The sequence below is a fragment of the Bufo gargarizans genome, chromosome 6 (assembly GCF_014858855.1).
Source record: "Bufo gargarizans isolate SCDJY-AF-19 chromosome 6, ASM1485885v1, whole genome shotgun sequence".
NCBI classification, from domain to species: Eukaryota; Metazoa; Chordata; class Amphibia; order Anura; family Bufonidae; genus Bufo; species Bufo gargarizans.
In genome coordinates, this window is record NC_058085.1 from 68,055,950 (window position 1) to 68,066,707 (window position 10,758).

The window sequence follows — 10,758 nt, forward strand, 5'->3', positions numbered from 1 at the left end:
GAGTTGGCACCTGCAGCCGATGTCCATCAGTCTTTCACCTCACCCCCTTGCAAATTAGCCAAGCAGTCTGAGCCCCAAGTCATGCAGCAGTCTCTTCTGCTTTTTGATGACTCTGCTAGCAGGGTTTCCCAGGGCCATCCACCTAGCCCTGCCCCAGAAGTGGAAGAGATTGAGTGCACAGATGCCCAACCACTTATGTTTCAAGATGAGTACATGGGAGGACCACCACAGCACGGATGATGACGAAACACAGGTGCCAACTGCTGTGGCTTTCGAAAGTGTGCAGTCCAACAAGGAGGGCAGGGGTGAAGACTGGGTGGCAGATGATGTGAAGGACAATGAGGTCCTCGACCCCACATAGAATCAAGGTCATGCAAGTGACCTGTGTAGTTCAGAGGAAGAGACGGTGGTCGCACAGAGCCACCAGCACAGCAGAAGAGGGAGCAGGGTACAAAAGCGGAGCGGCCGTCCCCTAGACAGTAAGCCTGCTACTGTCCACCGCAGCAAGGGACCGAGCACACCAAAGGCAGTTCCAAGAAGTTCCCTGGCGTGGCAGTTCTTCAGACAATGTGCTGACGACAAGACACAAGTGGTTTGCACGCTGTGCAATCAGAGCCTGAAGCGAGGCATAAACGTTCAACCTGAGCACAACCTGCATGACCAGGCATCTAAGTGCAAAGCACGAGCTGCAGTGGAGTAGACACCTCCTGCTTCCTCTTCTGCTGCAGTCTCGGCCTCTTCATCTACCTCTGGAGTGACAGTGGCACCTGCCACCCCCGCAAACAGAGGATCTGCCAGCAACACCACCACCGGGGTAACCAAATATCTCCACAATGTCCCACGGAAGCGTTCAGCTCTCCATCTCCTAAACACTGGAGCGGAAGAGGAAGTACCCCCATATCCACCCGTGATCCCTAACCCTAAATGCCAGCATTTCAAAATGACTGTCCTTTGAAATGCTGTCATTCCGTCTGATGGAGACGGCGAGTTTTAAATGCCTTATGTCGTGCCCAGCCGCCACTACTTTTCCAGGCGTGCCATCCCTTTTCCTGTACAACCAAATGGGGGACAAAATCTGGTGTGCACTGCGCAACGCCATCTGTGGCAAGGTCCACCTAACTACGGATACGTGGACCAGTAAGCACGGTCAGGGATGTTATATCTCCCTAACAGCACACTGGGTAAATGCAGTGGCGGCTGGGCCTGAGGCAGATAGCAGTTTGGCACATGTTCTTCCACCACCGAGGATTGCAGTTTGCCTCCTGTTGCTTCCTCCTCCTACTCCGCTTCCTCATCCGGTCAGCATAACCCCTTCACTACCAACTTTAGCACAGCCAGGGGTAAACGACAGCAGGCAGTTTTAAAACTTATCTGTTTGTGTGGAAAAAAACCACACCACGCAGGAGCTGTGGACGGGCCTTGAACAACAGACCAATGAGTGGTTGGTGCCAGTGAGCCTCAAGCCCGGCCTGGTGGTGTGCGATAATGGCCGAAATCTCGTAGCAGGGACTCTGGGACTAGCCGGTTTGACGCACAACCCTTGCCTGGCGCATGTGCTGAATCTGGTGGTGCAGAGGTTCCTTAAAAATTACCCCAATATGTCAGAGCTACTGCATAAAGTGCGGGCCGTCTGTGCTCACTTTCGGCGTTCTCACCCTGCTGCTGCTCGCCTGTCTGCGCTGCAGCGTAACTTCGGCCTTCCAGCTCACCGTCTCATATGCAACGTGCCCACAAGGTGGAACTCCACCTTGCACATGCTGGCCAGACTGTGCGAGCAGAGCAGGTGATAGTGGAGTTTCATCTTCAGCACGCACGGATGAGTCGCTCTGCGGAACAGCACTACTTCACCACCAATGACTGGGCCTCCATGCGAGACCTGTGTTCCTTGGTGAGCTGTTTTGAGTACTCCACCAACATGGCCAGTGCCGATAACACCGTTCTCAGCGTTACTATCCCACATCTATGCCTCTTTGAGATAACACTTCTGGTGATGATGGAAGAGGATGTGGCACAGGAGGAAGAGGCATCATTTCATAGGGTTTCCGGACAGTCATTCACAATTGGCTCCGAGGGTGGGTTCCTGGCTCCGCGGGTGGGTTCCTGCACCCACAAACGCCAGGTACACAACTGTTCCAGCCAGGGCACAGTTCTGGAGGATGACGAGGAACCGTGTTCACAGCATGGTGGCACCCAAACCAGCTCATGGCCATCAGTGGTGTGTGGCTGGGGGGAAACAGAGGACACAGACGATACACCTCCCACAGAGGACAGCTTGTCGTTGCCTCTGGGCAGCCTGGCACACATAATGGGTTCGGGGACAAGTTAGGGTCAAGTTCGGGTCCCGAACTCGAACTTTTTTGTGAAGATCGGCCGAACCCGAACATCCAGGTGTCCGCTCAACTCTACCCTCCGGAGGTGTGATAACACAACAAAAGAAAAAAAAGGGATAGACCACAGCCAGGGAACCAATACGGTACGTTCTTTCCCTAACTAAACTGGGATATAATAACTTTAAGAATAAGCCCTATTAAAGAAAAAAAGGTTTGGGAAAATTTTGAGGTGCTGTCATGGGTTTCAAGAAAAACAATTACCGGTAAGCAATTTATGTTTTCCCCTCACCCATGCGGACTAAACTATGAACTTAAAATTAGGTGGGGACCACAGCTGGTAGTACCTTTCTCCCAAAGGCAGCATCAGAGTCCAGATGTAACCTGTAGTGTTTTAAGAAAGTATGGGGCGAAGACCATGTGGCCACTCTGCAAATCTGAGATAAGAAAGCCTCCGCCCTCTCTGCCAAAGTAGTAGCTACTGCCCTAGTTGAGTGGGCCTCAAACCCCTCTGGAATGGGCAGACCTCTCGCTGAATAAGCACAAGATATGGCTAACTTAACCCATCTTGCAATCGAGGCTATGGAAGCTTTCTTTCCCTTACCAGATCCCTGAAACTGGATTGGGAGATTTTCATCTATTCTCCAATCCTTAGTGGATTCCAGGTAAGTGATTAAACATCTTCTAACGTCTAGACCATGAAAATTTTATTCTCTAGAATTATTGGGATTATCACAAAAAGAAGGTAGAATTATGTCCTGGTTTCTATGGAAGAAACCACCTTAGGCAAGAAAAAAGGTAAAGGCCTCAAAATGACTTTATCTTCCAATATATTTTTATAAGGAGGGAAGGCTGGAAGGGCCTGAATCTCAGAAACTCGACTAGCAGATGTAATAGCTAACAAAAAAAGTCATTTTTAAAGTGAGCATCTTGATTGACATCTCCTTAAGACCTCATGCACACGACCGTTGTTGTGTTCCGTTCCGCAAAATGGGGTTCCGTTGTTCCGTGATCTGTTTTTGTTTCCGTGTGTCTTCCTTTATTTTTGGAGGATCACCAGACATGAAGGAAAGTAAAAAAGTCTAAGTCAAGTTTGCCATGCAAATGATGTGTGCCTCCGCGTTTTTTCACGGACCCATTGACTTGAATGGGTCAGCGAACTGTTTTCTGTGAAAAAAATAGGACAGGTTATATTTTTGGGACGGACTGAAACCACGGACGCGAATGACAAACGGTGCATTAGCAGAGTTTTCAACGGACCCATTGAAAGTCAATGGGTCCGCAGAAAAACGGAACAACGGACACAGAATGAAACGCTCGTGTGCATGAGGCCTAATAGGTTCAAATGGGGAATGAGTCAAGGCAGTTAATACTACATTTAAATCCCATGGGGAAAACAGAGGTCTTAAAGAGGGCCGTAATCTGGAGGCTGCTGATAGAAACCTTTTTATCCAAGAATGCTCCGCTACTTGGACTTTTAGAGTTGTACTTTTTAGGTTCTTGTCCAGGCCTGCTTGCAAAAATTTTTGTATGTCTGGAACACAAGGTGCCTGCAAAAGGTCATCCCAAAAATTTTGAGAATGTATCCCAAATCTTCAAGGGAACCTGTCATCAACTTTGTTCTGCCCATATTAATGGCAGAATAAAGTAGAGACAGGTGAGTTGATTTCAGGGGTCTGTCAATTAAAGTTAAAAGTAAGTGGCTGCCAAGAACCAACATCACAATCATTGCAGACTGGGCCTGGAAAAGAATCACGGCCACCTGAGAAGAGTCATGGTTATTCATGAATTCCTGCCCTCCCTGCACACCTGCTGATGACTGACAGTCTTCTACCTAGTTTTCGCTCTCTCTCTCTCTCTCTCTAGGAGACAACTGCCTATCGTCAGCAGATGGGTGAGAGTGCAGGAGATTATGAATAACCATGACTCTTCTCAGGTAGATTTGACTCTTTTCAAGGCCTGGGCTGCAATAGATATGATGCTGGTTCTCAGCAACCACTTTTTTTTTTAAACTCGTTTTATTGAATTTTAACAAATAAGGCAGAGAGAAAAAGAAGCGTAGCAAGGATACATACCTCGCAGGGGATATACAGAAATCATGAGAGATCCCTAAGGATCTTACAAAAGGTACATAAAACCCATTCTTAATCAGAGAGGAGTGAGGAACAGATATAATAAAGCTATGATCCAGAACATGAGATTCTTATCCACCACATCAGGTGGGCTATCAATATTGGCCACAGAGTGCATGCATGCGTTGTGCGATGTTAGGGAGGATGAGCACCATTCTCCCCATACCTTGTGAAATTTTTGTGGGCATTTTCTGTGCATGAATACAATTTTTTTCATGATCACAGCATGGTTAACTAGTGATTTCCACTGGCTTAGTGTGGCCACTCTATCGGCCATCCACCTCAAAGCAATGGCTTTTATAGCAAGGAATAGGGTCTCACTCAGAAACACTGTATGGTAATGCCCCCATGTCTCCTCATCTAATATACCCAGTACACAAAGTTTAGGATACAGCGGTACTGCAGAGGGAACCATAGTTGACCATACTTCTACCACCTCCCTCCAGTAGCCTGTCAAGTACAATCCCACATCAGATGCCAAAAGTCAGAATTATCCCTCAGGTATCTATTGTGTGACAGCCTACCCATTTTGTGTAACCTAGTGGGCCTAAGGTAACTTCTGTGCAGTATAAACAGCTGAATCAATCTATTGTTGATTGATGGAGAGACCTTCAGCAGAGCCATTAAAGCCTCGTTCCAGTCATCAGCCGTCAGAGACGGTATTGACATTTTCCATTTACTCTCAATAGCGAGAGGGTTCAATGTCATGCGATTACTGAGGAGATGTGTATAAAGCACAGAGAAGATGCCCCTCGGACCCTGCGACCTTAGTAAGCCTATTAAAGGGTATTTTGAGATGCCTCGCCCTCTCTCACCAAACTAGGCCTTTAATGCGACGGCATATGCTGTGAAGATACGAGATGTGCAGCACCTGAAACTACGGATACTGGAAGCCTGTGCTAGCATTTCTCCTGCAGTGTGTGAAGAGTGGGAGAAAAGGGTTGCATTGACAATCCAACACAATGGGCAGCACATTGAACACATTTTATAAGTGGTCAGAAACTTGTAAATAACTCATGAAAGAATAATGTTACGTTAAAACCAAGCACACCATTGTTTTTCTTGTGAAATTCCCAATAAGTCTGATGTGTCACATGACCCTTTTCCTATTGAAAAAACAAAAGTTGGATTCAAAATGGCCACCATGGTCACTACCCATCTTGAAAAGTTTCCCCCCTCACATATACTAATGTGCCACAAACAGGAAGGTAATATCACCAACAATTCCCATTTTATTAAGGTGTATCCATATAAATGGCCCACCCTGTACTAGTTTAGAAACTAGCTAAAATGACATTGAAAGGGGAAGTTATAATTATGGGAGACTTGGTTTTCCAGTTTACATCAGGAAGAATAAAAATAGCTAGTTCTGCCAGGAGTACAGATATTCTAAATTCCCTACTGGGATTATCTCTACAACAAGTAGTTGAGGAGCCAACCTAGAATGAGGCAATTTTAGATTTAGTATTCACAAATGAGAATTTGGTATCTGATATTACTGCAGGGGAAAGCTTGGGATCTAGTGATCACCAGTCAGTGTGGTTTACTATAAGTACAGTGACTGAGTCACACGACACAAAAAAACAAAAGTTTTAGATTTTAGAAAAACGGACTTTTCTAAAACTAGATTAGTGGTATACGAGTCCCTATCAGATTGGAACAGTTTCATTGGAGTCCAGGAGAAATGGGACTACTTAAAAGTGGCACTATTGAAGGCAACAGAAAATTGCATTAGGCTTGTCAGTAAGAGCAAAAAAAGAGAGAGACCACTGTGGTACTCAGCAGAAGTGGCCCAAATCATTAAAAACAAAAAGATAGCATTTAGTAGTTATAAAAAAATAAAATAAAACACGAGGATGACAGGCAAATTTATAAGATTAGGCAGAGAGAGGCCAAGCAAGTTATAAGAGCGTCTAAAGCACAGGCAGAAGAGAAATGAGCTCAGTCAGTGAAAAAAGGCGATAAGGCATTCTTCAGATACATAAATGAAAAAAGGAAACTAAAACAAGGAATTACCAAATTAAAAACAAAAGAAAGAAGATATATGGAAGAAGATAAAGAACTAGCTGACTGCCTCAATGAATACTTCTGTTCAGTTTTTACAAAGGAAAATGAAGGAAAAGGACCTCAGTTAGGAAAGAAGACTAATGAATCTTTTGAAGCATGTGTCTTTACAGAGGAAGAGGTTCTAAGTCAGCTGTCTAAAATTTATAAAAATAAGTCACAGGGGCCTGATGGGATACACCCAAAGCTATTAAAAGAGCTCAGCGGCAAACTAGCAAAACCATTAACAGATTTATTTAACCAATCACTGGCAACAGGAGTCGTCCCAGGAGATTGGAAATTGGCAAATGTTGTGCCCATTCACAAGAAAGGTAGTAGGGAGGAATCGGGCAACTATAGGCCAGTAAGCCTGACATCAATAGTGGGGAAATTAATGGAAACCATACTTAAGGAGAGGATTGTGGAACATCTAAAATCCCAAGTATTGAAAGATGAAAAACAGCATGGGTTTACTTCAGGGAGATCATGTCAAACTAATCTTAATGATTTTTTTGATTGGGTGACTAAAATAATAGATGGCGGAGGTGCAGTAGACATTGCTTATCTGGACTTTAGTAAGGCTTTCGATACTGTCCCACATAGAAGGCTTATCAATAAAGTGCAGTCTTTGTGCATGGACTCCCATACTGATTTTAGATATGGTCTCAGTACTGGAGACCATATCTCCAGAAGGATATTGATACTTTGGAGAGAATTCAGAGAAGAGCTACTAAACTGGTACATGGATTGCAGGATAAAACTTACCAGGAAAGATTAAAGGACCTTAACATGTATAGCTTGGAAGAAAGACGAGACAGAGGGGATATGATAGAAACTTTTAAATACATAAAGGGAATCAACAAGGTAAAAGGATAATTAAAAGAAGAAAAACTGCTACAAGAGGACATCGTTTTAAATTAGAGGGGCAAAGGTTTAAAAGTAATATCAGGAAATATTACTTCACTGAGAGTAGTGGATGCATGGAATAGCCTTCCTGCAGAAGTGGTAGCTGCAAAATACAGTGAAGGAGTTTAAGCATGCATGGTATAGGCATAAGATAGGGCCAGGGGCTATCCATAGTATTCAGTATATTGGGCAGACTAGATGGGCCAAATGGTTCTTATCTGCCGACACATTCTAGGTTTCCATGTCTAAATAAGGGATTAGCGTGATTATTTTAAATCTTACAAAGGCTGTTACTTCCCTATGATCTTGGTAAACACCCGAGGAGCCTGTGATATTCCAATCGTGGAGGGCTTTGTATTGCAGATGAAGAAGAGAGCCCTGAACCCAAACTGCCATTCTCAAAAATTTGGGGAGCTGACACTGATCGGGACATGATAGTATGCCTCCTCTAGATCTATACTTGCCATCCAACAGTTCTGGGAGAGGATATTTGTAGCAGATGATAAAGTCTCCATACAAAATGTTCAGATTCTTGTTTAATCTCTTTAAATTCAAATATAAGGAACAGTGTTTTTTTTTTTTTTTACTAATAAAAGAATAGAATAGAACCCGTTTCCCTTTTCCCCCTTGGGAACTAAACTTACAACCCCTTTCTGAAGTAAAGAAAAAAAAACTCCCTTTGGGCATTATAAAAAACTCTTCCTGTGGTGCGAGGAATTCTATTTGAAACCCTTTCTGGGAGCTCCATCTTTTCTGGGTGTCTGAACTTCTGTTTACTTTTAAAATTTCTATACCTTCTAAACCCACTTATTTTCTGAGGTACCAAAAATCCCTTTTTTCTGTCTGATGCTTTTTCAAGAATGTCATCTAAGGAAGACCCAAACATTCTCTGACCCTCACATTTTAGTGAACAAAGCCTCGCTTTGGAACCCTGGTCACCCTTCCATGATTTAAGCCAGATGGCCGGTCTAGCAGCGTTAGATAAAGCCGCTGATCGAGAAGAAAATCTAACGGCATCAGAAGAAGCATCAGCCTTTATAAATGTTGGAAGGGAGGCCAGAAATTCATCTCTAGGGGTTTTATCTTTAATATGTGACTGCAATTGTCCTAACCATAGCTTAAAAGACCTAGATACCCAGGAAGTAGCAATACTAGGCCTAAAACTAGTAGAAGATTTCCAAGCTTTTTTAAAGTAGATGTCTGCTTTCTTATCTAAGGGATCACTAAGCACCCCTAGGTCATCAAAGGGAAGTGTCGATCTCTTTGCAGTTTTTGCCACCGGGGCATCTACATTAGGTGCTTTATCTCAGACTGAAGATACTTGTTCATCAAAAGAATATTTTCTTTTAATTGTATTAGGAACAAAAAATGTATGATCTGGATTCCTCCATTCTTTTTTTAATTAGGGCCTCCATATATGTGAACAGGAAAAACTATGCTTTTTAGGTGCTAATCCTTCAAAAACCTGGTCGGCAATGGATTTCTCCAATTGCATTGTCGCTCTTACTGCTTTTAATAATGGCTCCGTACCTTCAGTGGGAAAAAGTGCTCTGCCTGCTTCATCTTCAGAAGAATTGCTCCCCACATCACTAGATGCATCAAAATTCCATTTATCTTCATTTGAAATATTTGAATCAGAATCCACACGAGCTGTTTTAGGGGTTTAAGGAAAGCTTTAACCTCTGATTTTATCAAAGACTTGATACTTTTTGACATAGATTAAGACTCTTCCAATACTAACTTTCAATGCAGGAGTGACAAATTGGTTTCAGATGAGAAGCAGGCAGCATACTTTTACAAATAGAACACTTTCTGTGCTTAGTCTTTACAGTAGTTTTTTGGGGGGAATTCTAGGCGATGCAAGAGAAATAAAAGAAATAATCTCACCCTCTCGGTAGCTGTCCCCCACTCCTCAGGCCAAAGTACCAGGCTTGATGGTCCAGAGGGCTCAATAGGGTCGGCGCAGACTGCTTCTCCTGTTTCAGACATTCTCAGGAGGAATCCTGCACAGCACTGTGTGCAATAAGGCTGGCTGGCTGCTGTCCCCCACTGCCCATTTATATACTGCACACCAGGGACTCTCCCCTGCTACCGCAGGTCCCAGCCACGTGTCCCCAGTTTGATCTGGCGTAGGCCTGGGCTGCCGGCGTCATGACGCCAAAGGTAAATAAGAATAAAATAAAATTTCCCTAGGGAGCAAGAGAGCCAACCACAATCCAGTCCAGGTGGTAATGGTAAGGATAAATATTTAATGCAAAAGTACAACGCGTTTCGGGGAGCGACTCCCCTTCATCAGGTACAGAACATGACGCGGCTCCTAACATGGGGAAAACTAGGAGGAGAGATGGAGGAACAGCAGGCTCGACGAGCGGCTCCCCAAAGAGTATTCCGTCGCCATCGAAAAGGTCACCCACGGACTAAAAACCTGGACCCTCCACAGCCATCTTGGTGTGAACTTCTTCAGAGGTAGGTTCCCCAGGACCTCCTATCCGGAGGACAGGAAACCATAACTGAGGTGTGGTTGGGGTTTGAACTTTTTATATCCTTAGGTTTCCTGTCCTGGATGGGAGGTCCATCACACATGGGTGCCGTCATGGGTGAGGGGGAATAAAAATCTACTCATACAATATAGAGACTAACATATGCAGCATGCCATAACCCTTGTGAGTTCCACTAGCAAACAGCTGCAAATTTGATACACAGTATTTTGATGGGAGACATTTCACGGCCCAGACCAGATGTAAAGGTTTATGTAACAATTTATTCTGGATGTTTCTTCTTTGCAGTGTCTGGATGTCTCATATCTAGCAATTGTTAGGGCATTGCTTAAAAATAAAAATACACAAAACATGACAGCACTGTGGAGCATAGCATAAACATAATTTTATTTAAAAAAAAAAACCTTCATTACTATAGTATAAAAAGACCCAGTCTGGGCTGAATGCATTGAAATTACATTTTATAAGAAAGAAAAAAAAAAGCTGAAAAATGGTTCCATAGTGAATATGGGAAAGGATTCTTTACAGTAAAAGGTTGATGTCTAAGATTCACTTGTTTTTTTGTCATTTCTTTCCAGGCCGGGTAAAACTTGGAGAGTCTGTAGCCTCTCTCTACTCTCTTGATCATTTTGACCTCAGTCTGTAATCCCTCTCTAGGCCAGTGATGGCTAAACTTGGCACTTCAGCTGTGGTAAAACTACAACTCCCAAGATCCCCCCCTTGCTTGGCTGCTCTCAGAACTCTGTAGAAATAAATGGAGCATACTGGGAGTCGTAGTTTCACCACAGCTGGAGTGCCAAGGTTATCCATCACAGCTCTAGGCTCTCTTGGACACGGAGCTCGGTATGTGAC